This window comes from Anopheles ziemanni, chromosome 3 (genome assembly GCF_943734765.1).
Source record: "Anopheles ziemanni chromosome 3, idAnoZiCoDA_A2_x.2, whole genome shotgun sequence".
NCBI classification, from domain to species: Eukaryota; Metazoa; Arthropoda; class Insecta; order Diptera; family Culicidae; genus Anopheles; species Anopheles ziemanni.
The window spans coordinates 53768902-53787135 of NC_080706.1; positions in this window are offsets into that span (position 1 = coordinate 53768902).

The following is an 18234-nucleotide window of genomic DNA, read 5'->3' on the forward strand; positions in this document are numbered from 1 at the left end:
TAGCTCTTGTGTATTGATGAAATAGCTTTTTGTGACCATAACTCATGTAAATTGTCCATTCCGAATGATAATTTATTTTTTATTACATTACACATAACACAAGTTGAAAGTACGACTATCCATTTGCCCACGCTTGTTTTAATGTAATGTACAAAATCGTTGGAAAAAGTATGGTGAAAAACTCGCATTCAAAATAAAGCGCTGGTCAGTGTTCATGTATTAAAGTAGCGAGAAACATCTTGCCTTCCATCCTTGCTCCACCGCATGCTCATAAAACACTATCGCACACACCCGGGGGTGGCCGGACAACACCAACACCAAAGCATCGTGCACCGGAAAACCCACCCACCACGTAACCGTATCGACCACGCCAATACCAATACTCGGACACGTTCACCCTATCGAAATCGGAATTTTCACGACGTCCAAAGCCATCGCTCGGACATTTGCACGGTTTGCGAACACCCTGGCGCCGGTCGGTGGAGGAAAAAGGCTTGCAATGTCCTCCATCTCGTTCTCGGCTCGTCAGCGTGAAGATGGCGGCAGTGAACGCTCGTTCACCCTCTTCCTTGTTGATGGTAAGTATCCTGGGGGAGGGAGGATCTGGGTCGGTGGAAAATGGGGTGGAAAATATTTCATCGTCGACCGGGCCGGTCGAGCGGAAGGTGGGGAGGGAGGGTCCTGAGCGTGTGTTAGTGTTATTGGTTGCCGGTTAACCAGCGTGCACGTATGGCCGACAAGTGCGCCCTTGCATGTATGTGTGTGTGTGTTTGTATGCTCCTGTTCCACCCCCGGGGCCAGCAGGACAGTTTTCCCGATGGCCAACCACCATTTGTGAACATCGCCCGAGCGAACGATGCTGTGGAAGGCGCAACTTGCGTCCCTCTGTCGTCGTCGGAAAAAGGACATAGCTTGCCCAACGGCGACGCTACGAAAAATCCCCATTTTGCCACTTGACACTGCCGCAGCTGAGGGGAGTGGGTGGACGGCTTGCTATGGCCGAATGGCGCATGGTTGCGTATGTGAGAAGGTAGTTACGTCCGTATCGTTACCTTGGACCGGTTGTGGATGCAGCTTTGGCTGACGGTGGCGTAGATCAAGACAAGTGTGCTCCGCCATCCCTACCATTGGTTACATTTCGCCTCGTCCATTACCCAGGGCTTTTGCTGGGCGAAAGGGAAAAAGGAAGTTCGAGGGGATTTGTGGTCCTGCAAATCAACAAAAGCGCTGGTTGCCTGCGAACGCGAAGGGATATTTTGTTAAAGGCGCTCCGTACGCCCCAAAATCTGCGCCTCGTTTCAATCCTATAATGTATGCTAAAAGCAACGGTACATCCAGTATGCCGGGGAGGGGGTGGCATAAATGAAGGAAAACGAGCCGTGTCCTCATACACACACGTACACACAAACACACACACACATCAACCCACGGGTTTACTGGCCGAGAACCCTCCGTCTTCCACCAATGGTTTTCTTTCGCAAGAAACCCGTGGAAAGATTTTCGGACGGTGCACATTTTCCTATCAAACTAGGAAAATTTCCACAAGACGTACGCCCGGTTGGTTGCCTTTGGCGGTTGCCATCCCGTGCATGCGGTAACATGGTTTTACACCCCCGCTTTCTTTTTCGGCCTCGGTGAAAGGAAGATTTTCGTTCGAGGAAAATTTATTACCCACCCACGGAAAATTGCGCACGGTAATGCGGAAGTAGCCGCTGGCGAACTAAGGGCCACACAAAACGAGACGCCGGGGAATATTAGGCAGGAGTGCGCCGAAGACGCCGGTTCCCTTTGTGGAGGGTGTATTGATTGTGTTGGTAACGTTGGGCCAGCATACGTGGAGGAAGGTTTTGCAATTTTATTCGAGTGTTTCCCGAGCGAAGAAAGTTGATTGAAAATTGTACCAAGCTTTGCACAAAAGGGTGGCTTTTACCAGGGTTTACCATACATTGGAAAGTAATCCATTGGCTTGTAGAAATGATTACTGAGCAAAACAGGTTTTATTCCTTTTGTAGCTTCCGGCTGTCTGATAATACAACAAATGTTCCGTTTTCGTCCTTCTTAAATGCTGAATTGCCTCTTCATCGGACAACTTCACTAGTCTAACTTCAGATCCTCTCGTCACCCAGGATATATATGTGAAAAACTCCATTTATATGTGAAAAACTCCATTTTTATTATAAAATCGTTATGAAAAATGAAGCAATCATGTTTAGCTCAAGTGAACGTATTTTGTTATGTTGATAATATTATTCTCATGGCAACAATTGTTTAGATACCTTTGATTTGAACGAAACAGGGTTTCTACTCACAAACAAAGAACTACTTTCAGTTGAGGGTAAAATTTTCCCTAATTTGAACAGCTGCAACGCACTGCGTTGTTTGAGAGAAAGGTTGATGTCCAACGAACAAGAAACGATTGCATAAGAAAAGATAAGCACCGCAAGCGAAAATAGACGCCAGCAACCATCACAACCTCTTAGGAACCAATCTCTGCTCTCACCCTCACCGTCACGGATCGTAATTTACATATGACGATAAAATGATATTTTGAAAACTCGCCCTCTCATCCGCTGTTTCCCTGCATGGGCCTGCTCGTTTGAAGAAACCGGAAAGGATGTCCCCCGAAACGGCCCGTTTTTCACGTGTGTAAGCCACGCACACATCGAAATTGCCTTTGCCATGGATGTGGACGGCTTTCCGCATTTTTCGCATCGTGTTTTCTGCTTCCGTGCGGCGGAAGAGATAAGAAGCATCCTGCGCCATCGGACTTGGGATGGTGGCGGGGAGAAGGTTTTCATTTAAAGTTTTTTTCAGCCTTCTAAGCTGGCAGGAGGATGGCCAGCATGTGGGATATCTTCCAGTAGACCAACCGTGGACGTCGATAGGCAGGAGAAAATATTCCACCCGCAACTGCGTACCGCAAACGTGGCCAGGCCGGTGGAAAATGGAAAAAGTTTTAATCTCATACGAGTTTTCGTGCAGCTTCCGTAGAGTTGTTGGGATTTTGTGTGCCTTTCTTTGCTTCTCATGTGCTTCCGTGTTAGTACGTGCGTTTCCGTTCGCGCTTACGGAAAGGTTTTTTCGTTCCCTCAGGTTTTTCAATAGAAAACATAGAGAGGAGGTGGTGGTGGTTTTCCATTTGGTGGGTAGATGGTTAAATAAATTATTTTATTATGCCATATTGTGTTTTTTGAAGTATTCGCGCGAGTTGGGCTACAAACACGGGGCACTTCTACAAACCCCGACCGGAGATCGAGAAGGTGACGTCGGGTAAGTATTAACGTTTGAATGGTGTCGTAAAAAATCATCATAGCCAAGAGGACGCACTTTCGTTTTCACCTTTCGAAAGCAGTTTTGTGTGAATCACAAACACATAAGAATATCTTCTTTTTCTCCTCAAGCGTAAGAAAGATGTTACCTTTGAAAGGTTGTAATTGAAAATAGTATAGATATGAATAGCCGTCTATTTTAAGAACAACCAAACTGGCATTTTCATCATTTTCATCCACGAAAGAGGGAATAGGTCGATGAACACTAAAAGAAATATGTTACAATTGTATGTTTTATGATACTAAATATTCTAAAATTCTTTTTTCCTTGAGCGGAGTCGTCAAAAGTGTGGCGCGCCATAGGAACTTCCTACTTTTCAAGTAGGACCTGTTGGCGTCCTCGCATTCGAGCACTTAATGTACTGCGTGTTGCATATACACAGGCTCAAATTTTTCGAACATATTTTGTTCTAGCAGACAACGGTTGTATTTGGTATTTTGACTGTTTTATTATACAATTTTTGAAATTGTTGGATCTTATCAGTGGAATAATAGCAATCCAAAGCTTAAAAAATCTTAATTGATGTAATGATTGTATCAGATTGCATCATAACGTCACATCAGTCAATGAAATGAATCGATTCTTATGCAGTTAACGGGTGTCCAGGGTTTAAATGAAACACAAGCTGATCGCCTAGCTGGATTCTTACAACTTTTGCACAAAAAGATGCTTCTGCTTGGAACTATGGTGGTTAGTATGAGAAAATCCAATCGACGTGGGGTCATCGAACGGAAAGTAAAATTAAAACTCCAGAAGAAACGCCTTAAAACTGAGTCGATATTGAATGGTTGAAGTAAAGTAAAAATAAAATTAATACTTGAAAATGAAGAAATAACCGACTTCTATTTTTGGCAATTCTTAAACCGCCACACCCTCAATACCGAAATTGAAAATAATAACCAAAATAATAATAATAGGCCGTACAACAACGCCGCAGACTTGAGTTAATAAAACCATAACCTACACCAAGTCGCGACTTTTCCCCCCCCCCTGGTTTCAGTCCACCCTGACTATTGACTAATTTTTTTCTCCAAATGATTACACCATTTTCGTCCTGCCACACTTTTAATCGCGAGGTTTTTTTTTCCAACCAAGGAATCAAGTGGAATATTTTCTTTCTCGCAGGGGGTGGTTTTTTTATACCACCTAGAAGCTATTTTTTTGTGCTACCAGTTTTATTCATTTTAACACAATCATTACTGTTAAGCGTTGTCCCTGCTTCTCAGCCCCAGTCTATAATGGCTTTTAATTAGATTTTTTTCGACTCTTTTAAAGAAACGTTTTTTTTTCATTCAGTTTCAGCTCAACGTCTGAGTTGGGCAGGGTAGATTTTTTTCTGTCGTACTTTGGTGCATTTAAATCATCCTCGCCAACGGTTCGCGGAGAAACGTTAATGAAACCGAAGGAAGACTTTTCCGCACGCCCTGCTCGCAGCTTGTGGATGCGGGTGTGGTGCAGCAGGTGGATTTGTTGAACGTGGCACGTAATCGTTTTATGTTTCGCGATGGCAGGAGAATTTTTTCTACCACAGTTTTACGATCCTTACCCGCCGCTTGGCGTGAAGCAGAAAGGGCACAACAAGAGCAGACGGGAGAGTTTTTCCGGGAGAGATTTTTATTTTCCACGCCGTGCCGTTGAATCGTTGGTGCCCTTCGCAATGGGTGAGAAGGCAAAGAGGAAGGGGGCATGGTCGGTGTAGTGTGAATTTCACTTTCACTTTTCACGCCACGCGGTGCAGACGGGGCGACCGAAAGAAAGAAAGAAAGGCGCATTTTTACGGCGCGATTGCGAACGTGATGATAGTAAGTTGAAGGAAGTATAACGACGATTTAATTTGTTGGATTTTTTTGCACTCCTTGTCTCAAAGGAAGTTCTTTTTTTTCCATGCTTTGCGTTGCTTCATTATCGTCGTGGGGAAGTGATTGTAATTGATAATTGCCAGCAAGTTATTTGAGTATTTTTGTTTCCTTCTTTCGCCGGAGGATGTTGGGAAGGTCGTGAATTTTCTAGCGAGTTTTCCTTCTTGCGCCTTGACCTTGAGACGAGTTCCGACTAAAAGGAATGAAATTAAATCATTATAATTGTTTGGGTGGTGTTAGTTGTAGCTTAATAATACGAAAATTGGATAATAGAATTGAATTGGCGAAGTAGTGCATAATAAACATTGTACGGTGTGTTTTAATTTTGTTAAAAATGTAAAATATTCACGACTTACTAAAACTATACGAATTATCTGGCCATTTTGATCTTCATTATTGGAGATTACGATTGTTTTCATGACGATTTTGTTTTAAACAGAGTAAGTAAAACAATCTTCCTCAAAACTACTCGAACTTTATTTTTTGTAATGCACGCAATGCGCAACGTTTGAGCAGAAAGCCACGAAAAATTGATTAGAAGATCAATAAAATTTAAATGAAATGTGTTAGACGGAGCGATAGCAGTGGCATCTATGATTCACTAGCGTGAACGTGTGAAAACACATTTCCAACTGGATTCTTCTAATATCTGTTTTCCAATTGGAAATTCTACCGGGCATCGCCGTTGCAACCCCTAACCCATGGGGTTAAAGCATGGGATGAAAAAGGGACCTGCTGCAGGGGCCGGGGACGAGTTCTTTGTTCGCCCGTTCCATCCCTTTTCCGAGCGATCCGTGGACGGACTTTCCACGACGACACGCGAACGCTCTGTGAGCATGTGAGGCACCGGTCCTGGCTCCCGTTCGAGAGGGTTTTCGTGTTTTTTGATAAATAGCTGGTCTTCCTTCTCGCTTCTCATATGTTCGCTCCCGTTCCGACACCCTTCCGGACCACGGGCACTGCCAGCGACGAATCCAGCATCCAGGATTCGTGGAAAAACTGGACCGAAACGTGGCAGTGCGCACACACGAAAAACGTTAAATGAGGGTGCGTGCACATGTGTGCACATTAGCATACGAACGGCTTTGTTTATGGCGGCGAATTTCCATGTGTTTGTGTGTGTATGTGTGTGTGTGTGTAAGTACTTGAGACCAGTCCCCTGGAGAGCCGATGGCGATGAGTTTTCCCTCCACTGCTCGGCCCAGCCACCCTGCGGTGCGCACATGAGCGAGTTTTTCTCGACCCCCCGTTGAGGGTGGGTGACTCGCGCGGGAAAAATGGCGTTTCCCGGCGTGGCCTTCCCCCCTCCTCGCCACCTATGGGGCTTTGTTGGTGTCTCTTTCACGCACTCAGGCTCGTTCCGAAGCGTACGTTGTCCGTTTTTCGATTTTTGGTGACTCTTCTCCGGATGCCACCACCATCCTCGCGCCCCATTCCTTTTCTGTCGGTTATCCTTTCTTCGTTCTAAAATGGGTTTCTTCTTTCTCCCGCCACCACTCTCGTTTCACTCACTCTCGTTGGCATGATTTTTCCCTGGCGTTTCCGTTTGCCCTGTGCCAGCGCTTTGGACGAACGGGCCAGCGTAATTGAAATCCTGTTTGCTTTTCGTCGCCTTTCCGCACGGCTCCACTCTTTCCTGCGCCACCGTCACTCCCCACTCGACCACATACGCTTCCACCCTACACGGTGGGCCCTCCTACACCTACACTACACAGCCCCGCTTCCGCTCCACCGAACGGCGAAAGGATGATGAAGGATTCGTTTCATTTCGCCTCGGTTTCGGGTGCGCCCTGGGTCGAGTGGAGTGGTCGGTCGCGATGGAAAAGCGTCCCGAGTGCCTTTAGCCATCCATTCTGACGATGGGAAATTGTTTGTTTTTCCATGCTGCTTTCCGCCCACCACTGTATGTGGCTCTTTCGGCCCCCTGCCTTCTTCCTTATAACGATGGCCCCTCGGGGCTGCGCATCCAATCGATAGTCCATTTTCTATGGAAACACTCTTCCATCATCTCGTTTCACCTGCAGAAGGCACCCTTTTGCCATCTCGTGGACCACCGCCACCGTGGACCACCCTTCCCGACGATGCCCTCGGGGGCACGTACGTACTCGACTCGCAAGTTCGTAAGCCAATCAGCGCTCGGCGGTCAGCATGGTCGGACGAGGACGAGGACTTTGAGTATGTGAACGCGAAAGGTTTGTGGCCGTTCCGTATAGACGTATGGGGGTTCGTTCGCATTGCGCATGCAAAATGTCCTCTCTCGGCTGCCCTCGGGCACGGTGACGGTTTCGCGCAGGGTGGTGGTGGTGGTGTGGTTGGAGAGGTTGGCAAAGTTCGGCTCGTACGTTTTCGGTTGGATGGCCAGCACTGCAGCGGTGGACGATGTCGATACGATAAAATGGAGGCTCTTAACACAGGCGCACACATGAGTGTTCATACCTGAATGCCATTGAACGAGTGTGAGTGTATAAAGCTATTGAATGTTATCTTTGACGAAAAATGGTTAAAACCATATGAAATAATTCATTCAATTCATCATTAGTTTTCTACGAAAAGGTTAGAAAATTCTACTAATTACTTTTCGATAGGTTTTTTTATTTATTCCAGTGATATGAATCTAAAAGAGAAAATCAACGAAAACAAAGTTTGTAGGATTTAAAATATATTGGATTTATAAGAAACGGTTAAAGTTTTGACCAAATTAACAAATTAAATTATGGATACATGTTAGCAATCAATCGTATGAATAAATTTATTTTTAAATGATTTTTTTCAAATATTTAATATTTTTTTATGCAGAAATATTGCTTTCTTCAGGACCTGTCAATTTATTTCAGTATGTTTTTCAATTGTTTGTGGATTTCTATACAGTATGCAAATCTATTCCTCGTAAAATTTGACGGTGAATAAAGTAATGGATATTTTATTATTTTGGAGTATGATAAACCATTTACAATCAATTTTTAAGGACATATTGTTACTTTTCTCAATTTGACTGCTGCGCTTCGGGTTAACATGGAAAAAGAAATCTGTTTTTAAATAATTATATTTTTATTGGTGTTGATATGTTTCGCGGAACCGAGGTCCACGATCTTAAAGTTTACCTAGACAGTAGTTTAACGTTCACCTTCACCTGTGTCAATGTGTTATATCGAAATGGTAAGTTCATTCTTAGAGTTCAATAGCGTTATCTGGTGTCCGAACACAGACTTTTAGGCTTTGGCTGTCATACACGCTATACGTTTTTAATTCACTCGTTGGGAAAGATTTGGCAAGAGAAATCGACGCCCTTGAGTTGTTGGCTTAATTAAATTTATATGCTCCATCGTGAACGATCATAAATAGAAAATTTTTAACACCTCAACTACGCAGGCAATTATGCAGCTATAATGAGCGTTTATTAGTGATGAAGGGAAATTTCTTTGAATAATTTGTTTTCGATTCGTCGTTGAGACAAATTGTTGTTTTTTTCTCTGGAGTTTGCTCCATGATTTAAGCACAGTATCCAGCCTTTGGTGAAGACCACATACTATAATAAATATGATACGATAATAAATCAACATAAATAAATTATTGGTTATAAGGACGCTGTACTACGAAAACATGGCATGTGAAATGGTAGTTTCTGTTAATTTTTATTAACAAAAATATTTTAATTAAAGATAATCGCATAATGTATATTCAAACAGATCTTAATCGGATGACTTAAAAAGTTTTAAAAGATAAAGATGAAATGATACGAAACGGCAACGTCCGTAATATCATAATAAATAAAAAATAAAATAAATATCATAATAAAAATAAAGATGAAATGAAGAAGCGGATTATAAATTAGACTTATGAGTACAGTCGTATGTACAAGAAAGAGAAATTATAAATTTCTATTTGAATATTCATTATCAACAATAAAATATATTAATTGCTTTACATGACACTTGTGAAACTCTCATACGTGGACTCAATGGATCTGTCTAACAATTCGAAAATAAACATTAATTATCCATCGGCGATGATTGTTGACGAGGAATAAAATAAACCAAACCTGAATTCTTACTCATCATAACACATTGACAGTTTCATCTGGTGCTTTGTGCATGGCCTGTCCAAACAAATAACAACATTTCCTGCTTTCATTTTGTTTTCTCTTTTCTGAGTCTATATTTACTGGCAACACATGCGAATTTAATAAACCACAGCCAGTTCCCCTCGTGAACAGCTTCAAACCGAACGGGAAGCGTAATTTTCCCCCAAGATTAACAGCGGTAAAAACTTAAAAAAACAAGAATAAAAAGAATCACATTGCTCAACCGTTGACCGTGGAAATGGTGGAAAATCTTTCTTTGTTTCAAATCCCGGAATCTCGGGCCTTAGCCGACGATGGGCACGTCCACTAGATTAGCGTCATAAATTAGTGTCTCTTCCAGGCGACGCGTTGTCCGATCAAGGGGATCCGGGTTGGCCACATGTGCGATCCTCACGATACGTCGGCCGCTGTCAGAACTTCGAGAACGGCGGCATTCTGACGGCGGTGAAAAGTAAAGAAAGAAAACTCCCTCGGTTCCATCGCGCCGCTTGGACGAAACGCGAGGGTTGCAATCAAGAAGATCCCGGGTTCGCTATCTCTCCGCCCGAGAGTTGCTCCTGGTGCGGGGACCATCCGTTTGTCTGTCCGTCCAGAAATAGCATCCGAACGACCACGACGACATCTCGGCCGTTTCCTTATGTGGTGTAAAAATGATCAGGCACCGCGAGGGAGCCAACGCCAAATGTGTGCACTCGGCGTGAATGAGAAAATGAAGAAAAAAATCTAATGAGCATGGTTTGAGTCAGAAAACACAGGCAATAAAACTGAGAAAAATCTGTGTTTTCTTTTTTGCGAAAACGATGATGATTCCGAAAGGGACCGCCAGTACCGGTATGGGATGCGTGCAAAAGAATCTAAATTAAATAAAGAAAAGGGAAGTGCGATGTCTTGCCGTGGCGAATGGTGCGTTGAATCGGACTCAAAACGGTGCACTTCTCCGAGATGCAGTCATTGTCGCATGGGATTGGAGGGCTCATGGTGAGGCTGGACGAGCTTGTGGTGCATTTTTATGACCAGCCTCACCGAGAAAAGCCATCTCCCGGCACACTAGCCCGCGTCCGGCCGGCTCGGAAAATGCTATTTTCGGGCCGAATTCGTCTCCCGCGTCAAATGCACCGGCACAAGCCGGGACCCTAGGGTAGGTCGCTCGACGCCAAGCGCTGGCAAGGGGAAAACCCATTCCCACCGAGTGGTCTCCCTTAGACCACGACGTCGAAATTACTTCGAACATGCGGTGGACAAGTTCCCCTACGTATTGACAAAGGGAGAAGACACAAGACAGCAAGACTAAAACGAAAAATACATACACACAAACACATACACAAATCTTAGTAAGACGCCGATGCGCCTCGAAGGAATCCTCTCTAAAAATATCCACGCACTGCACCACACTTGGTCGGGATGCACCGGGTGCCCTAGTCGCATCTGAGAGTGCATTTGATCTGCCCTCAATCGTCTCTTGGGCGGGATCGGTGGGTTTTGGACTGACTTTTCGGATCGCACGAGGTCTGCGGGAGTTTCGGTGTGGAAGCGGAGGGAGTTTTTAAAAATATACACCCAAAACATAAACAGTCACCGTTGAACTTGACTTTCGGATTTTGCTGTAAACGGTGCATTTTGTCGGTCGGCATGTTTTCGGCTGAGAACATCGGGTTCTGGTTTGGTTATTTAATTTGGTTTTACTTGGGATGGTGGCTTAACATAGTGTTTGCTGCTTCGAAGATTCGTGTGAAAAAGATTTATTTTTTAACAAATTTCCATTGCCAAACATCTTTTTTTTTAAATGAATTAAGGAAAAAACTAAATTGAAAAACTCACCCACGGATTGATCGTTAATCAATTCCCACCACATGACGCTCCAAATGTCGTCGATACAACACCCTCCCGATCAGCGTTTGAATTGTAGCCAAATGATTAATGTATGCAACGGGGAGAAGAGAAATGGTTTCTCGGATAAAAACTGTTTGTCCACCGGCGGGACAAAGACTGGTCGCCGTTTGCTAACCGATGGTCAGTGGAATGCCATTTTTTCTGCTTCATTAATTATGATCCGGCTCCGGAGATATCCAAAGGAAAACAGCGTATCCCTAGCAAACAGGGAGAGTCGTAGGGAATGCTTTTCCGTGTCCGGTGACATTCATTAATATTTGCAAACGCACCCCTTGGAAGAAGCGAATATTTTGGCCACATTCGGCAGAGGGATCGTTGTATGCAAAGTGAGCAACGACCAAATTGCATGCTGTCGTGTGCGCTTGAATTGAGGTTTCCCTTATGGCGTGCAAAGAGACAACGTTTTCACTTCATGTGTCGCAAAAATCCGCACACTCCGTCCGTCCCTCCTCCACGACTCGATCGACTAACAATTGCGACATTTATTGAACCGTTTTCGATTGTCGCACGTCGATTCGATTGGCGACGAATGGAAACCCGCAGGCGTAAGGATCGGAAGGTTTTTCGTGGGGTGCCACTGCAAGCTTAAGGGCACACACATACATATACACACAGGCGCATTACGATTCATTACAATTCGGCTGGTCATCATGGTGCAGTCCTGGGACGCAAGGTCAAAGGTGAGTTTTTTATTTCCCTCCAACGATGAATCCTGCTCGAGCCTTTTTGATGGGTGCGCATTTATTTGCACAAACGCGCAGCTCGATGCGAAAGGGCGATTACGGGAATTAAGCATTTTATAGCATCGGTTCGGGGCATTCGAGGACGGTCCGGGTAGTTTTGACCCAACTGTCGCCGAGGGGTTCGGGTTACGGAGTTTTTGTTGCGTCAACTGCTGGTCAGCTGGTTTTTATCGCCTGCAATCGATTCCGATTGATTGTTGCAACGAGATTATGACGTTGCTATTGTGGAACGTGCTTTGCTTGGAAACACACATTTCAACAGGAAAAATAATGCTGAATAACACTGAATTCTTGGATGCAAAAATGTGCAGATAATATAAGATGGAAAACGTAATACCAAAATTACCATTTGTATTACAGTTATGCTTTAAACGGTAATACAGTTAACATCAGTTTATTAATTCTCTTGAGGCGTTCTCAAAATTGATGCTTGATTCAGAATCATGCTGTGACACTTCTTAATTTTATGGCGTCGTAAATTCAACACACGTTTAGAAACCAGCTTAAATTTACTGTTTAGTTTGTCAGTGATTGTTTTTTATATTTGGCACATAAATCCGGCCGTTAAAAGGAAGGCAATGAAGTTTAAAGGGTTTTTTCACGACACAACATCCAAATTTCTTACAAAAACGTAAACAAAAAACGCAAAGTAAAAACTAAGACGAATTGAATGAATTAGTGTTGTTGGAATCAGCTTTCTTCCGAAACATGTTGTTGGTATACATAAAAACTTACTATTGTCGGAGGGTATCGTTGTTTAAAAAACTGTCCCTTTAAGAAAATCGTCAAGAAAAAAGTGAAAGCATCTACTGAAAGGGTTAGAGTACGAAAAAAACAAAGAATTTACCTTGGGATCCCTTGGGATGATTTTGTCTGAAGGAAAAAATGTTACCGTTGATTATTACATACGATCTGTTGCTTACTGGATGTTGCTGCACATCTCATCAACCCGTTGAATGTTTTTTATTTGATTTCAGCAGAAAAAACTAACAAACAATCTTGCCCCAATGCAACAATGAAAAAGGCATTTGGGTCTCGCATGGTGGCAATCGGTGATAGCGAGTGATCGTGTATTACGATCTAATTAATTACATTGAAGATTTATGCAAACCGTAAACCGAGATAACCCCCGAACCGTCAAGGGTTGGTTGACATGCGTGTTTGCATTTTGGGCCGGTTTGTGTTTTTTTTAACAACTATGAAAAAGTTCCAACGGTCGTAAAACGGTGAGAGCCTACCGTCGTCACCGTCGTGGATCAGGGTTAAGAAACTACCGTTGCGTTTTCAGTTGTGAAAATAGAAAAAAAATGTGTCCGTTACAGGTTTTTTCAGTCAATGCACGTGTAAAGATGATCGCTGGAAAATGAAGGCTTACCCATGTGTTTGCTATAGTAGTGTGAAGGTGTTGTTTTGAGCGTCGTGAGTTAATTGAATTTTATAGAATTTAAAATAACTTTATTGGCTTTGGTTTTATGTTATTTTATCAAAAATTTCCTGTGTAAAATTGATTTAAAATGTTACATAACTCTACAAAAGGATAAGTATTTTGTAGCAGTGTTTAATTCTTCCGCAAACTAAACAAATTTTCTTTTCTGTCACTCTGTCTGATGCTCTAATTGAATAACGTATCCAATACTGATTATCCAATCCAAACAATCTGCTATTGCCGCCTCAGTGAACCGGAGAGGAATAAAACCGTACACGAATAAACATTTTTTCTGTTTACTTAATCACTAAAGATACGATGAGGAATGTTCTTTTTTTACCACACTCTACCATTTCGCAAACATCCTTGTCGATTAAATACTCTTTGGGTCTCTTGCAACAAACCGTAACGAACTAATGTCCGAATTGACAGGGGAGTTCGATCCCTCAAAATTAGGGAATCTGCGTCCCTTCGTATGCATTGCTTCGTACTTTCACATGTCCTGCCGGTACAATTTATCTCCAATACATCCTACCATGTCTGACCAGCAGCTTTTTATACGCCAATAAAACAAGGCTTAAAAAACGGTAATAAAAATCGGACCATGAAGCACTGGTTGGCTGCTGGTTTTGACGGCGTCGCCCAAGCGTTTAAGGACACACGGGGTTTCCAAAGCTGGCAAGTGATGGCCAGCAGCATAATGGGGAAAAAAGACACCGCACGTAAAAATCCCACAACCGATCAATGATATCATGTTTACATCAAATTTATTTGACGAGATAACCAAAACCATACGCATCATTTCGGGGGATATAAATCCAGCATTGAAACATGAGTCCGTCCGATCGATGGACGATTAGTGCGTGTGTGTGTTTTTTGTGCTTTTTATGGTGGTCTAATTGTTTGGACAAAGCGACGAGCTGCGTTATGCGCCCTCTTTATTGGCGGATTGGTGGAAATTGGTGTTTTTTTTTATCGATTACCCTCCGATACGGCGCCCTTTGTATGCTTCCTGCCAATGCACTTGAATGGGCCCGGTTGGTGCATCCAGTCTCTCGTGAGCGAGCGGGGAAAGATTTTCCACCACCATTGTTGTGGCCACCGGAACACTGATTGAGCTGTTTTATGGAGCTAAACGAATATGTTTGAACAAAAGACCACCAGTTTGTCACCGTTATGGGAAGTGCGATAAAATTAATAATGAAGGAGCTTGTTAGCAAATCCGAACGTGGGTTGCATCTTCATTAGGTGAAGACATGGTTTGAACACATTCAAATGAAGCTTCGTTTCGTTCTTTGGCGGCAAATTTTCATTAAATCAATTTGTGACATGCTGTTTTTTCAGTACTCGATTTCGTTTTTTCTTCCATCATAAACATTCTTTCAAAGACATACGCGTCCAGCTGCATCCTTTTTCAAAGCGTCTTTGCAATGTCAGCTCATGCGGAAAGCTGAAGGATGCCACTTTCGACGCGAATGGAATGTGTTTCTCAATCGCAATCATCACGAAGAAAGGACAGCCTTCGCTCCACGTCTCCGGAGAAAGCAGCCTAGGTAAAGGAACACTAGAAAAAGCAACCGTCCACAGAAATATGTAGCTCATAGCGCACGTGATGGTCGAAACTTGATACCGAAGAATTCTAGCGCAACAAAGAGCGCTGCAAATACCGGTAGGACGTGTGATCAGCGCAAAGGATCTCCCACTGAAGGAGTTCAGCTTTGAAGGACGGGTAAAGGATCAGCATTCTTCTGGAGGATATTTTTTTGTTGAAATGAAAGGAAAGGATCAACACTGTACAGCAAACCCGGACAAAGAAAGCGGACAACGTTTTTACACTCTTTGTATGGTCGGTTTAATCTTTGAAAATTTGCAGGCTTGTTCCATGTAACTCACTTCGACCAATAAAAGGGAACCAACATTTTGAGTTGAATTTCGCGCAATGGCAGTAAAGACGAAGAACTTTTTTAACAAAAACGATTTAGCAATAACGGCTAAAGTTTCGTTTATTTTAATTCCAAGCGAAGTTGAAATTTTGATCTATTACTGCTGTATTTACAATGTTCCGCGGGAAACCTCAACAAAAGCTATAATAATTGTCCTGCCACAGCATAGATTAACCGTTTGCACTTTTTGAAAACATTCATCGATGAACTGCAATGACAATGAACCGTTTAATCCTTCACAAAATCCATGATCAGCCGATTTTTTTGAAACTTTGCAGCCCTTTGGTATGACGCTTTTTTATGACAAAATAAGCCTCCGTTTTTTAAGTTATACTTTTCATTGACCCATTCACAGAGAAAAAGAAACTAAATAAAAAAAACAGAAAACCAATTTTCCCCGAAAAGAAACATTCTGTGGCGATCCCTCGCCGAAATTGGATAATAGACTAAACCCCAGAGCTGGCCGGTCCGGATTTGGCTGATCGAATGAGCACGCAGAAAACCCAATTCCAGAAGGTGCAGTATGCGTGTGGTATCAAAAGCAGAGTGTGTCGAAATTCGAACCGATCGACCGCTGAACGGGCCCGACTCTTTATTCGGGTTCAAATCCGACGATTGCATCATTATCCCTTTGATCCCTGGCGGAACAGCCTTGAAAGGCCTCTGCCGTTCGGTTGCGTGAAAATGTACGACCAAACCGGCGGACGGACGAACGGACTGACGGGTGGGCGTCTAATTTTAGCAGAAGAAAGAAACACATTACCCGGCAGAAAATGCTTGGCCAGCCTGCAGCTGTCAATCAGTGGGCATTCGATGCACCGAAGAAGGGTTTTGGGTTGGCTTACGGGAAAAAGGGGCCAATTCCCGGGCAATCCTTTGGTCCAAAACCTTCCGTTCCGTTGAAAGCACCTACGTCACGACCTTCGTCTTAAGATGTTTCAGCCCTCCGGAGGTATACGTGTTACCGTGACCGGGAGCGGCACACATCGTGAACATCCTGCGACCTACATACCCGATCACCGATAACCCACCCGGCGAGCGGCGGTGGTGTTGGTGTGCAGCCTGCGTGGAAACTCGCATTGATTGCAGCGGATGTAGCGCTCTTGAACGCGTCATACGACACCGGGATAATTAACCGACGCGATGCTCAAAGCGAGCGCGGAATGGAAAGCGTACACCAGGCCGGCCAGGAGCTCTATCCTTTCCAACTGAGGCAGGCGGTTGGAAGTGGCGCGCGAAAGGAAAAACGAGTAAACAGGATGCCGCTCGCGAGGGATCGCTGGCAAATGGTAAGGAACAGCCGCGTCGCGGAGGAAAATTATGAGGTCAAAGCCGGCGTTATGCCCCTCGGACTGCTGGTATCCTGAGCCCAAGCGGCGTGCTTGTTGGGAAAAAGTTTGGGAAAAGCGCGCCCGAGTGGGCACATTAAAATGTTCTGCATGCGAGTGTGTGTGTATGTGTATTTGTGGGCATGTTTTTCCCGAAAGCAGACCTCTCGAGGCACGTCTCTAATGGCGATGCGTCGTTCTCGTCGTCGTCCCTCGCCGGGGGACACACACTGTTTATGCTGCGTTAATTTGAACGCACGGGCCGAAACGTGGGGAGGGGGGAGGAGAAACAAAACATGAATGTTTTTACGAGAATGTAGGGCAAGCCGCGGGCAAGCATGTTGTCATGGCAGGACAACGCACGAACAACAACATTCGCCTGACAGACCATAACTCAATGCAAGATGCGCGGGGAGAGGAGGAGGTGATGAGCAACATGAAAGCATAGTTATGGTTGTTGCAATCATCAGCCCACGGCCCACGGTACGGGTCGACCGTGATATCTTCCAGTTTTCTATTTCAGGAACAATCGTTGCCCGCGGGTATCGTATGACGCCGGTAAGGACATTGTGAGGAAGGATGTACCATGCTGTAACCAAATCTATGAAGGAGGTAATTTTGGAAAGCATGCCATAAAATGATGCACAGTTTTTCTCTTTTAATACATTTATCCAACCCTTACCACGACGGCGTGGGTTCGAATCCCAACCGAGACCAGATCTTCGCCTGTACGAGAGGATTGACTATCCACGTACACCACGGGAAAAAGTCTAGCAAGCTCTTCACGGAGTAGGCATTACTGAAAACTATTTTTATTCTAGGAAGAAGAAGCCTTACATATCCTTTACAATGCAACTTAAAAGTTGCAACGCCGAACGTTGGTATAAAATAATAATTTTTATTGTTGTGCATTCTATTCAAATAGTTCACAAATTTGCCATAAGAAAGGCAAATAAGGCTACAATATGCTATATTTTTCCTGAAAATAATAAACATTTAAACTTGTTTCCTAAAATATTGTATAAACATAAACATAAACATAAACATTTATTAGGTCAAGATGTGATACTTTCTCCTATTTTGGCATTTCTAATTATGAAAAAAGTAAATGCAGCCCAAAATGCATAATTTCATTGCAGGAACATTGCATCGATTCATCGCTCTATCTTCAATGTATATTATACAAAAGTACGCTTCAAATTAAATGACAATAAAAGTAAACGAGTTGTTATACCTATGAGTTTATATATGATTTATTTTGATACGTCACAAGAGTGACATTTTAATGTAGTAATTTGAATCTTTTTGTGGATTTTTGAAGCATAGTTTTAACATGCCAGCTGCGTATGTTTAGTTATGAAGAAGAAGGTCCATATATTCAAACGTTAAACTAGCTTTTCGTAGCACGTGAGCTTTAAATCGTTAGAATCGTTTAATCGTTAGATTATTAATTACTCGTGAACTATCTTGAATTATGCATTAATTATTTTGTTCCCTACAGGAAAGAACAAAAGTACAAAACACCCTCCCAGCGACACTAAAATCGATCAAATTGGTACATCGTACTGGGTAGCATTACCAGAAGGCGTTCAAACCGACACTAGTCCCCAAAGGGACTTCATAAAAAGGTGGTA